The sequence below is a fragment of the Plecotus auritus genome (assembly GCF_963455305.1).
Source record: "Plecotus auritus genome assembly, chromosome: 6".
NCBI classification, from domain to species: domain Eukaryota; kingdom Metazoa; phylum Chordata; class Mammalia; order Chiroptera; family Vespertilionidae; genus Plecotus; species Plecotus auritus.
The window spans coordinates 165,606,808-165,620,175 of NC_137773.1; the positions used below are offsets into that span (position 1 = coordinate 165,606,808).

General features: G+C 42.6%; 1 protein-coding gene across 3 annotated transcripts in view; it reads left to right on the plus strand.

The window, feature by feature from the left end:
- CNOT10 (CCR4-NOT transcription complex subunit 10) overlaps positions 1-13,368 on the plus strand; it is a 109,506-nt gene that overhangs the window by 44,961 nt on the left and 51,177 nt on the right. The window lies entirely within an intron of this gene.

Consider the following 13,368-nt stretch of genomic DNA (forward strand, 5'->3'; position numbering starts at 1 on the left):
TCACTGAGCCCCAGTTCTGACTGCAGTGAACCCCGGTTCCAGGCGAGCCCCTGGGGACCCACGCTCTTGTGGGGGGAGTCTGGACTCTCGGGCGGAGACTCGGGAGCCGGGGAAGGCGGAGGACTGAAAGTGCACACGCGCGCGCCGGTGCGCACAAAGGCTGCGGGGGTTGCCACAGGCTTTCCCTAGTGGAGGGGAGTCAGAGGATTCTGACTGCACTGAGCCCCAGTTCTGACTGCAGTGAACCCCAGTTCCAGGCGAGCCCCTGGGGACCCACGCTCTTGTGGGGGGAGTCTGGACTCTCAGGCGGAGACTCGAGCTGGGGAAGGCAGAGGACTGAAAGCGCACGTGCGCGCAGGGGCGGGGCTGACAGGAAGCCAAGACTGAGGCTCCACCCCATCCAAGCTGAGCACAGAGGCTATTGCAATTTGGCAAGTCTAATCTTATAGGGCTGTCTCCAGCACCGGGCTTCTCCCAGCATAGACACAGCTGATCCTTACAGCCAACTGACCCGGAGGTCAATTCTTCCCAGTGATACCAACAACAATAAAGACTTAATTACAACAAGGCTGTACACACAGTCCACAAAGGGGTGCACCAAGAGTGTCCACCTCAGGTTAACTGGGGAAGCAGACCCACTGGGCCATATTGGAAACCTAGCACAAATATCTACCTTACCAACTCAGGGAATCAGTGAAAATGCGGGGTCAAAGAATCAGATCACAAACGAAAGAAATGGAGGAAAACAAATGACTGGATATAGAATTCAAAACCACCGTTATAAGACTTTTTAATAATATCCTAGAAAAGGCCGATAAATATAACGAGACCCTCGAAGATATGAAAAAGGACCAACTAGAAATTAAACATACACTGACTGAAATAAAAAATATTATACAGAGACCCAGAAACAGAATAGAGGAACACAAGAATCAAGTCAAAGAATTGAAATACAAAGAAGCAAAAAACACTCAACCGAAAAAGCAAAAAGCAAAAAAAAAAAAATCCAAAAAGTTGAAGATAATGTAAGAAGACTCTGGGACAACTTCAAGCGTACCAACATCAGAATTATGGGGGTGCCAGAAGAAGAGAGAGAGCAAGATACTGAAAACCTATTTGAAGAAATAATGACCGAAAACTTCCCCCACCTGGTGAAAGAAAGAGACTTACAAGTCCAGGAAGCACACAGAACCCCAAACAAAAGGAATCCAAAGAGGACCACACCAAGACACATCATAATTAAAATGCCAAGAGCAAAAGACAAAGAGAGAATATTAAAAGCAGCAAGAGAAAAACAGTTAATTACCTACAAGGGAGCACCCATACGACTGTCAGCTGACTTCTCAACAGAAACTATGCAGGCCAGACGGGAGTGGCAAGAAATTTTCAATGTGATGAATAGCAAGAACCTACAACCAAGATTACTCTACCCAGCAAAGCTATCATTCAGAATTGAAGGGCAGATAAAGAGCTTCACAGATAAGAAAAAGCTGAAGGAGTTCATCACCACCAAACCAGTATTATATGAAATGCTGAAAGGTATTCTTAAAGAAGAGGAAGAAGAAAAAAGTAAAGATAAAAATTATGAACAACAAATACATATCTATCAACAAGCGAACCTAAAAATCAAGTGAATTAAAAACCTGAGGAGCAGAATAATCTGGTGAATATAATAGAATCAGGGGCATAGAAAGGGAGTGGACTGATAATTCTCAGGGGGAAAGGGGTATGGGGGGTTCATGAAGAGAATGGACAAAAATCATACACCTATAGATGAGGACAGTGGGGGGGAGGTAAGGGCAGAAGGTGGGGTGGGAAAGGGGTGGAGGGGAGCTATGGGGGGAAAAAGGAGAAACAATTGTAATAATCTGAATAAAGATTTATTTAAAAAAAAATAAAAAATTATTTTAAAAAAATAATAAAAAATAAATAAATAAATAATAAAGTTCTAGTAGTGCTGGCTCCATTTTGCTGACTGCATTCCTCATGGTGTATTTAACATGTTCCTCTGCCCTCTGTATTTCCTGTAGTTAGATCTAGAGGTTTAATCTGCTTTGGGTTTGGTTTTCTTTTGGTAAGGCTACCTCATGGATTATATTGTGTTTTCCCATTAGTAGGCACATAATGACTGGTTGTCTCTCGTAGGATCAAGTTTTGACCAATAATATATCCTTAGGAGTTACAATATAGTGATATTCTAACTTGGTCATTTCTTCATGTATTATCTGGAATCCTATATAATAAAACCCTAGCCGAAACCGGTTTGGCTCAATGGATAGAGCGTTGGCCTGTGGACTGAAAGGTCCCGGGTTCGATTCCGGTCAAGGGCATGTACCTTGGCTGCGGGCACATCCTCAGTGGGAGGTGTGCAGGAGGCAGCTGATCGATGTTTCTCTCTCATTGATGTTTCTAGCTTTCTATCCCTCTCCCTTCCTTTCTGTGAAATATCAATAAAATATATTAAAAAAAAAAAAACCTAATATGCAAATCGACTAAACACGAAATGACCGGTCACTGTGGCGCACACTGACCACCAGGGGGCAGACACTAAATGCAGGAGCTGCCCCCTGGTGGTCAGTGCGCTCCCACAGGGTGAGCGCTACTCAGCTAGAAGCCAGGCTCACGGCTAGCGAGCGCAGTGGTGGTGGGAGACGCTCCCACCTCTGTAGCAGTACTAAGGACCCTGTGGGGAGTACACCTAAGCCAGCATTCGGACATCCCCCAAAGGGTCCCAGACTGCGAGAGGGCGCAGGCCAGACTGAGGGACCCTCCCCCGGTGCACAAATGTTGTGCACCAGGCCTCTAGTACATCTATAAAGAACAGTTCTCTGCATGTACTATTTGGCTACATAGAGGGACAGCACCAAGTAGAGGGACCAGGAAGGCAGCATACATAGCTGATTCTTTACCTTTATTTTTAAGCTTTCCAACTGAGCTTGTTCACTCACATCCTGAAATGGTCACTAAAAATTTTTTGAGCACCACTATAGACTCATGGATTTAAATTTTTTTTATTCATTGAATTTTTTTTAATCCTCACCTGAGGAGATTTTTTCCCATTAATTTTCAGAGAGAGTGAAAGGAAGGAAGGAAGAGGGGAAAGAGAGAGAGAGAGAAACATCAATGTGAAAGAGACACATTTGATGGGCTGTCTCCCTCACTTGCCCCCACCAGGGGCAGGGAGCAAGCCTGCTTCGGTCCACGGGCTGACGCTCTTACCAATGAGCAAAATTGGCCAAGGCCCATTGCATTTTTTTAATGTTCACATTGTCTCACATTTGACCAGTGCAACCCCTTCACCTTGGTTTCTGAATACTTTAGACATCAGGTTCTTGGATAGCTTCCTTGCTAGTTCATATGACAGGATGTTCTGGGCTTATCTTGTACACTTTTTTTTTATTCCAAATTTGGAAGCAACCATTTCCCCAAAGAGCCTTTATTTTTCCAGTGGGAAATGGACTTTGAAAACCATACTCTGGATGCTAATGGTGCTCATTTTTACTGGGTTTATTTTATCATTGTTTCTAGACCTTTTCAATGGCAGATCTATGAAATACGTAGACAAGGAGGGGGGAACCTCCATACAAAAATGCACTAGAGATTTGAAAAGATAGTTGATATGTAAACTTGAAGTTGATTTTGCTACTATGGGGGAAGAGACTGCCTGGGAATGAAGCCAGTAGGAAGAAGACAGAGGCGAATGATGAAAACAGATGCTCACCTACATTTTTTGAGCAACTATCTGGTCAGTTCCTCCTCTGCCTCTTTTAATCATGTGAGCCAATACATTTCCTCTTTGCTTAAAATGCTTTAAAATCTTAAGCTAATTTGAGTTGCAACTATAAGAATCTGAATAATAGGGTATCATGCCAGGCTTGGGCACTACTTCAAATCCTTTTCCAGAGGTGTCCTGGAGCTGGTTCCTAACAGCTCATTGTGCTCATCTCTTCCCAACTCTGTCTTCAATGACATCACATTGGAGGCTTGAAGTTGGCCCTGGTGGGAGTATTTATACCATGGATATTGGCCAATGTTACAAATCAGAGCTGCTTTCCTATCTTTAAAAGCTGGTTGCTAAGCATTTATTCACACACTACTATCGTGGTCTTGCCTTTTTCTTAAGCCCTGCTGTAGTGACCACTTGCACACAGACTTCAACAAGTACCTCACCAAGCTTTTTATGTCCTGCCCTGGCTTCTCTGAACCAGTTCAGCACTTACAGTGAGGGAAGCTAATGCCCCAGGGAGCAACCTTTGATTAATAGGGAACAGGACCTGGGAGATAAATGTTTTTCTCTTTCATTCCCAAGTTGGAAAATCTGACAACATAAACCAGGGAGCAAGATCTCAAATGCTCCCCCTGGTTGGACAATTTGGATATGAATTTCATACGGCTTTTCAGAGGACTGAACAACCAGTCACTCTTAGTGATATCAACTTGATGATGCATCCTTTTCCTCCATCCCTGTTTTCACTCATGTCTCCTGGAGTCACATTCCCAAATAAAAGACTTACCCATAAGCTTTAATGGTAAGTTCTCATGTCAGGGGAATTGGGTTAAGATACCCAGTTTCTACAAATATTCTTCATAGAATTAGCTCAAAGATACACAGTTGTGAAAAATGATATAAACAGAGCCATTTCAAAATGGAGTCAGAGCTGCCATCCCAGAGGAATTACGTTGTACATCTTACCACTCAAACCATTGGAATGTTTGAACTGGGCAAAAAACTAAACAACTATTTGTAAAGCTAACAAGAAAGCCAACATCCTGGCGATGAGGACTGAAAATTAGGGACATTCTTTATCATTAGCATCGCCATGTGTAGCTAAAGAACAACTTAGCTCATTTGCACCTATAGAAATTCCTTCCTTCTACTCCTGGAATTATTTCCCTTCCCTTTTTCATAAATACTCCTTGCCTGCACCTCATAATCATTAGAACTCTATTTGGGTTTCTGCCTGAATCAGTGCTTCCCAAATAGCTATTCTTTGATGGCAAATAAAGATCTGTTGCCTTTCACTTTGGCTTTTTATTTTTAAGGTTATCACAGTAAAAAAAAAAAAGAATAAGATTTATTTCAGATTTGTGAAGATCCCCTTCAGAACTCCTTCTCCCATATGTATATTTTCTCTCAAGGCTGCCCACCCCAAATCTCTCTCCACCATCATTTCTTGCAATGCGGTCTTAGTTGAGATTACCCCAGTGTGGTAATCATAGCTACTCTGTCAACAGACAGCCCCAAGCGGACACAGATGACACATGACAAATTTAGAAGAACACAGGGAGAGAGGGAATTCAATTGCATTTCCACATATCAAAATGTATTTGCATGTCTTTGGACAAGAATAATGTTTTGCTATCGGTTGTCTACAATCTATACACTTACAAAAGAGCTCCAAGACAATGAAAGGCACAGATACTCCATAGAATCAGATAACCCAGGAGTGTTTGGATAGTGTTTGGAATTTCTGCCTGTTTTCCTATTGCAGGCACCTAGTTATCATTTTGCTCCATTTCAGTGTCTTGCATATTTTCCCCTACATTCTGTAGTTGAACCTTCTTATTTCACAGATAAAGAAAAGAAGGCCTAGATGAAAATAGCAGTCATAATATATTTGTCTTTAAGAAGGACAGTCATGTGTGAGGCTCAGGACACTTGCTTCTCATGTTCTCCTTTCATCACTCTGTTCCTTTATTCCACATGGACTGTGCCTCCTCCCACTGATCTGTGGCTTTTCATTTCCTGATATCATCAACCAGCTAGCTTCCTTCTTATGCTGGGTCCAGGTGACAGTCTAGTTTGCCCAGTGACTTCACATAGTTAACCTCAGTCACTGCCGTTTTATTTGCCAAATTCTGAATAAAGCAAGATCCTTACGTTGTTTCTGCACTGTGTGTACAAATTGCTATCTACAGATAAACCTGAGGTTTGTGATCCTATTGTTCTCCCTTCCGTCTTATTGATAAATGAAAGGGCAAAGGTGGAAGGCATACTCCCTGTTGGCAAGAATTGTTTTGTTGCTGTTATTGTTGTTTTTGTTCAACCATTTCATATATGTAGAGGACACAAATAAATCCTCCCTTTCAGATCATGGCAATTATAATCTATCCCATAAGCATGACCACTGCAATCTGTTGTTAGGAGAATATGTGGTAGTCAAAGGGAAAGAAATCCTTATTTTTAATCCCACAAGCCCAAAGTAGGTTAACACTAAGTCTCTCTTCACACCTTGCCAGTTTCTCACTTTCTGTTTTTCCTTAAAAGAACTAAGCAGACTGCAAACCAGCAGGGGATTTCCTCACGAGTTAGCAGGGCTGCTGTGTCTTACTAACTAACCTGACTGTCAATCCCCCTTTCCCTACTTTAAAATCCTCTACATCTTATAATATTCTGCCAGGGGCAACAACCTTCACAGAGTGTCCCGTAGAGTACAGAGGCTTTGACACATATTGCAATAAAGAAAAAAATATGCTTTGAATCAAGAATAGTAGGAACATGAGCCCTAACTGGTTTGGCTCAGTGGATAGAGCATCAGCCTGCGGACTGAAAGGTCCCAGGTTCGATTCCGGTCAAGGGCATGTACCTTGGTTGCGGGCATATCCCCAGTGGGGCATGTGCAGGAGGCAGCTGATCGATGTTTCTCTCTCATCGATGTTTCTAACTCTCTATCCCTCTCCCTTCCTCTCTGTAAAAAAATCAATAAAATATATTAAAAAAAAAAAAAAAAAAGAATAGTAGGAACATGAAATAAGCCAAATGCCATGACAGGAAATCAGATAGCAAGCCTTGTCAGTTTGCAAGTGCACTGGGACCAGATGAAGGGAGAGTTGGCTAGGACCTTCCAGTGTTTGCTGCAATAGAGCAAGGTCCACCTGCATCCAGTTTTATGAAATACTAGAGGCCCGGTGCACGAAATCCATGCACTCGGCGGGCAGGCAGTCCCTCAGCCCAGCCTGTGCCCTCTTGCAGTCCGGGAGCCCTCGGACATCCTTAGCACTGCCATGCAAGCAGGAGAGGATCCCACCACCGCCACTGCCCTCACCAGCCATGAGTCTGGCTTCTGGCTGAGCGGCGCTCCCCGCTGTGGGAATGCACTGACCACCAGAGGGCAGCTCCTGCACTGAGCGTCTGCCCCCTGGTGGTCAGTGCACATCATAGCGACTGGTCGTTCCGCCGTTTGGTCTATTTGCATATTAGCCTTTTATTATATAGGATGGCTGCAATCACCACAGGATGTTCAACAGTAGCAAGGCGCCAGAACAATCAAATCCACAGGAGAAGGTATCTCGGTTTATTTCCATTTGCATTACTGCTATAAATAGTGTGGCCTGGACCTTCTTGGACCACTTAAGGAAAAGGATTTGTGATCCCATTGTTCTCCCTTCCGTCTTATTGATAAATGGAAGGGCAAAGGTGGAAGGCATACTCCCTGTTGGCAAAGTTCTGCGACTAGACAGGCTGGCCTGAGGAGGAGACACATGAGATGGGCGTTTTCCTGTGTGGATGGGGCAATCTCAAACAAAGAAAGCTGTCATAATGAGCCTACCCTCAATATAGTATAATTTGTGACAGGGTGCCACCTACTGGTCAATGGTAAATTTCTGTTTTCAAGTTAGAGGTGTAATACAAGCAAAGTCACAGAGGTCTAAATTGACGCTGTCCAATACATCGGTAGTGCAAGCCACATGTGTGAGAATGGTATAGAACCAGGGACCGTGAAGGGCATTTCTGAGGCCACTTTTGAAGCTTAGTATGATGAGGTCTTGGGACAGGTGGTAGCAATGGAAACCGGCAGAGGTCGTGAGAGGCATTTCCTAAATATGGATGGTGAAAGATGATTCTATGTTTTGACACTAGATACATGCAGCTAAACTGTTCGTCTGGTCTAAGGATCTGTTGGATGATCCAGAGGCTCCAGGGCACTGAGCCTTGTTCTCGGTCCCCAGCTCTGAGTTCAGGAATGTTTTGGACCAGGCTGGATTTACCTGACATCAGAGAGGGTGATGAATGAAGACTGTTCATGCTGAGGGTACTTGAATGGTGCCCGATAGTACTGTTGCATATTGTTTAACCCCAGGTTTGATGAGGATCACTGGCCCAGCTTATGTCCTGGCTGACATAGACACACAGAGGGCTGGGCCTAGGAGGAAGAGTTGAGCTTCCTAAAGGCCCAATGTGACCCAATTTTACGGAGATATTTCCATCTACAACTCACCCCCACCACTAGCACACACGACCCTGTGTGAGATTTTTTCGGTACTGAAGCTAGCATTTTACTCCATCCAAAAAAAATGCTGCTGATCATTATGCTGTTTTCTGACTCTGCTCATTTCCTTCTGGTTCCCCTAGGTATGTAACACCTGTTTGATTTACCCAGTGGGGTAATTGGGCTTGGCTTTCCTTCAGTTGGAGCCAACTAAGACATTCATCAATACAGCTGACATGCAGTCGGTGAGAAAATGAGGCTCCTAGAAAATTCCCATGTGCCTTGGGCAGACCAGCCTCCTCTCAGTTGGAATACGTTCAAAGAACTTCTTAACTATCATTGATAATGCAGGGACATTTAAAACAGTTGCTTAACTTCACCTCTTAATTTGCAATGGCCCAGAAGCCCTAAACACAAAAAGAACTTGAAACAATTCACAGTTGGATTTACAGGTACAGACCTGCCTAATAAACTGGGATTTCCCAAAGAAGGCTGGACTGGAATGAGAGACAGCAGGTTCTGGAAAGAAAAATCACCATAAGAGAGAACGCCTTTTAATTACCTGGAGTATCCACAATCCTAAGGGATTAACTGGAAAAACATTAGAACTAATAACCAGTTCATCGAGGTTACAGGAATGGGGGGGGGGGTGAGTGGATGGGGAGAGATTAACTAAAGAATTTATTTGCATATATGCATAATCCATGGACATAGACAATAGTATGGTGAAGGCCCCAGGTGGGGGACAGGTGTGGGGTGGAGCAGGTCAATGGAGGGAAAAAAGGGGGTCATCTGTAATACTTTCAACAATAATGATAAATTTTTAAAAATCTATTATATTACTAGTAGAGGCCCTATGCACAAAATGCGTGCAAGAGTAGGCTTTCGCAGCCCTGGCGGCTGCCTCAGCCCTTGCAGCTCCGGCTTCATCCCGAAGGTGGTCCGGAAGGACGTCAAGACGGTCATTCCACTGTTCAGCCATTTGGTCGATTTGCATATTACACTTTTATTATTATAGATATGTTTGCCATGAACAATCTGAAAGACATCTATGACATGCTACAACATGGATGAACCTTGAAGATGCTATGCTAAGTGAAAAAAAGCCAATCACAAAAGGTACACATTTTATGATGATTCTCTTTATATAAGATATCCAGAATAAACAGATCCTCAAATGGTCACTTTGAGACAGAAAGCAGATTAGTGATTGCCAGGGGCTGGGAGTTAGGAGGAATGGGAAATGATTGCTAATGGGTACAGGGTTTCTATTGGGTGTGATGAAAATGTTCTGGAGTTAGTGGTGATGGTTGCACAACTTTGTGAATATACTAAAACTCACCAAACTGTACACTTTAAATGGGTGAATTGTATGGTACATTAATTCTGTCTCAATATAGCTATTTTTTAAAAAAGAAGGGAGGATGAGCAAAGAAACTGGTGAACATGAGAATATATCTCAAACACATCAACAACAACAACAGCTAAATTAAGGGATTAACAGCATGGTAAAATTATAATAACAATCATTAGGATTGTGTGCTCCTAAAGACACACATGGAATAATTTTAATTTCAAAAAGATGAAGAACTGCAATTGGCTAAAACATCCTATATATTAAAAGCCTAATATGCTAAGTGTCTGGTTGACCAGTGGGCTGTTCAACCAATCAAAGCGTAATATGCTAATGATATGCTAAGACCACTCAAACGCTCGCTATGATGTGCACTGACCACCAGGGGGCAGACAGTTAACTGGCTGACCAGTCGCTATGATGTGTACTGACCACCAGGGGGCAGATGCACTGACCAGTAGATTAGCTTGCTGCTGGGGTCTTGCTGATCGGGACTGAGCAAGACAGGTCAGACAAGCCCTGGAACCCCCCCACCCCCGCGCTCCCTCCCCTGCTAGTCAACCTCCCGCATCCCTCCCCGCCCCGATCATGCACCGGTGGGGTCCCTGGGCCTGGCCTGCACCCTCTCGCAACCAGGACCCCTTGGAGGATATCCGAGAGCCGGTTTAGGCCCGATCCCGCAGGCCAGGCCGAGGGACCCTATTGGTGCACCAATTTGTGCATCGGGCCTCTAGTTGAATATATAAAAAGCCATGCATTCAGATAATTTTTCAGAAAGGAAATAATCCTGCAGGTTTCTGGAACATCAAACTTATTCCTCTGAAAATTGGTAATCATAGGGAAAGAACTAAACATTCATCCTGCCTTTCTGGAGTAAACTGAATTTCAGTGTAACCAAATATCCCTATGGAAAAGGGAAAGATCTTCAGTACAGAAGAATTCTGCCTCGGGCCGGGAGTAAGGTAAAGGTGAGTGGGTGCCTAAAGTGTAAAATGTAAGAAGGCACTCAGCCCTGATTCTAGTTAACAAATGCAAAAGTGTCCAAATTAGAAAATTATTTCAATTATTAGTGATTCGGGCAGTGGTCATTAATGCTTCTAAAACCACTAGGAGAAAGGCTGATAGGAAATGTATAAAAATCAGGCTGTCACTATCTGGAGGCAAGGATCAGTCCTAATGTCACAAAAAGTGAGACAACCAACACTATGTACCTTCTGATGCAGATGCAAAAAGTACACCAAGGAAGAAAGCACCTCCTAGGAAGGATTCTCAGGGGAAAAAAATGTTTGAATCATAACATAATCAAGCCTTTAGAGCTGACCTGTGGTCCACAGGAAATAGGGAGCATAAAGGATGCAATCCACAAGGAAACATACCAGATCTCAAAGGAGGGATCTTATATTGGATCCTAATTTCATCAAGTCAATGAAAGAAATAATAAAAGGGGAGGGGGCTGTTTTAGATTAAGAGAAATGTGAGAGTTAAAAGGCTTATAAGAAATACACGAGACATAACAATCAAAATGATCTTAACAGAAATTACAAAAAATCATATAATAGAGGAAATTTGAGTATGGCTTGGTAATTGCATATTAAAGAAATATTTTTAATTTTGTTAGATGTGATCATGCATGGCATTGTGGTCAAGCAAGAAAATATTTGGATTTTTCTTCTTGAGTTGCATACTGAAGTGTTTAGAGGTGAATTATATGATGTCTGGGATTTGCTTTAAAACACTCCAATAGCAAAACATAACAAGGAAGCCCTAACTGGTTTGGCTCAGTGGGTAGAGTGTCGACCTGCGGACTGAAGGGTCCCAGGTTCGATTCCGGTTAAGGGCATGTACCTTGGTTGCGGGCACATCCCCAGTAGGGAGTGTGCAGGAGGCAGCTGATCGATGTTTCTCTCTCGTCGATGTTTCTAACTCTCTCTCCCTCTCCCTTCCTCTCTGTAAAACATCAATAAAATATATATATATATTTTTTAAAAAAAACATAACGAGGAGGAAAGGATAGATGAAAGAAGTACTAGTATATGGTAAAATGAAACAAGGGGATGGACACATGGAGTTTGTTATGCTTTTTACTTTTGAGTATTTTGGAAAGTTTCATAATTAAATTCACCCCCCAAAAATATGGGTACAACATTATTCTAAAGAAACTCATTTAACTGTACGCATGTTCAAGAGTGAGCTCTGCAGCCATGTTTGTAAAATGAAAATTGGAAATGACTTCATTGTTTTTGCCAGTAACTTCCCAGTGGTGGGCAGGCAACTAATTCCACAATGAGAACTAAGGGGAAATTTTGGTGAAAGGCTTCTAGGAAAGATTCACCACATTTCACTGATTTTAAAACACAATCTTTCTTTCATCTCCGAAATTGGCAAGGCTTCTCACAACCCATAGCATTTCACAATCACTGTCTGTCAGATGATTGTTGTGGTGGTGTACTTGTCATTCCCTCTGTATTTGCGAACTTCATCTAAAAACCTGCCTTTGGGACATCTTCTGGCAAGATCTAGAAAGTGCCAGAATTAAAACCTGCAGAATGGGTTTCTTGTGACAACAGTGGCACACCATGTGAAGAGATACTGCACTGCCAAAGGTCCTGAAGTCGCAAATAATATAGGCATTAATTATCTCACTGATGAGAAATCTGCAGGCAGGGGGTTCCATTGTTGGATCAGTGACTTAACAATGTCAGGTTGCAGTTTGACATCCCTGGAATTCTTTTTGTCTTCCCTTGATGGGCCCAAGCTCTGAGCATCATGCCCTTGCCTGACCATATCCAAAGCAGGAAGGGGACGAGGGACAAAGGTGATGTCTTTGCGACAACATGGACAGACCTTGAGAGTATTATGCTAAGTGAAGTATGTCAGGCAGAGAAAGACAAATACTATATGATCTCACTTATATGTGGAATCTTTAAAAAATAATTTTAAAAAAAGAGCTCATAAAAACAGAGAACAGGTTAGTGGTTGCCAGAAGTGGGGGTGGGAGGTGAAGGAGCAAACTTGGGTGAAGGAGATCAAAAGGTATAAACCTTCAGTTAATAAATAAGTCATGGGAGATAATGTACAGCATGGTGACTATAGTTAATAATACTCTACTGCATATTTGAAAGTTGCTAAGAGAAAAAGTTGCTAAAAGTTCTCATAATAAGCCCTAGCCATTTTGGTTCAGTGGATAGAGTGCTGGCCTACCCACTGGAGGGTCACGGGTTCACTTCTGATCAAGGGCACATGCCTGTGGGAGGAAACCAATCAATGTTTCTCTCTCTGTCTCTCCCCCTCCCTTCCACTCTCTCTAAAAATCAATGGGAAAAAAATCCCTGTGAGGATTAACAACAACAGAAAAAGTTCTCATTAAAAAGTTTTCTAGCCTGGCTGGCATGGCTCAGTGGTTGAGCATCAACCTATGAACCAGAAAGTCACAGTTGGATTCCTGGTCAGGGCATATGCCCAGGTTGCAAGCTCCATCCCCAGTGTGGGGCATGCAGGAGGCAGCTGATCAATGATTCTTTCTCATCATTGATGTTTCTCTCCCTCTCCCTTCCTCTCTGAAATCAATAAAAATATATTAAAATTTTTTTCTCATTACAAGAAAAAATTATTTACAACTATGTATGGTGACAGATGTTAACTGGACTTATTGTGGTGATCATTTTGCAATAAATATCAAAGCATTATGTTGTACTCCTGGAACTGATATAATGTTGTATGTCAATTACACCTCAATTAAAAAGTTGAGACAAAGTATTAAAAAAGAATAGCCTAAGAAGACATGACAAATAAATGTAATGTGCT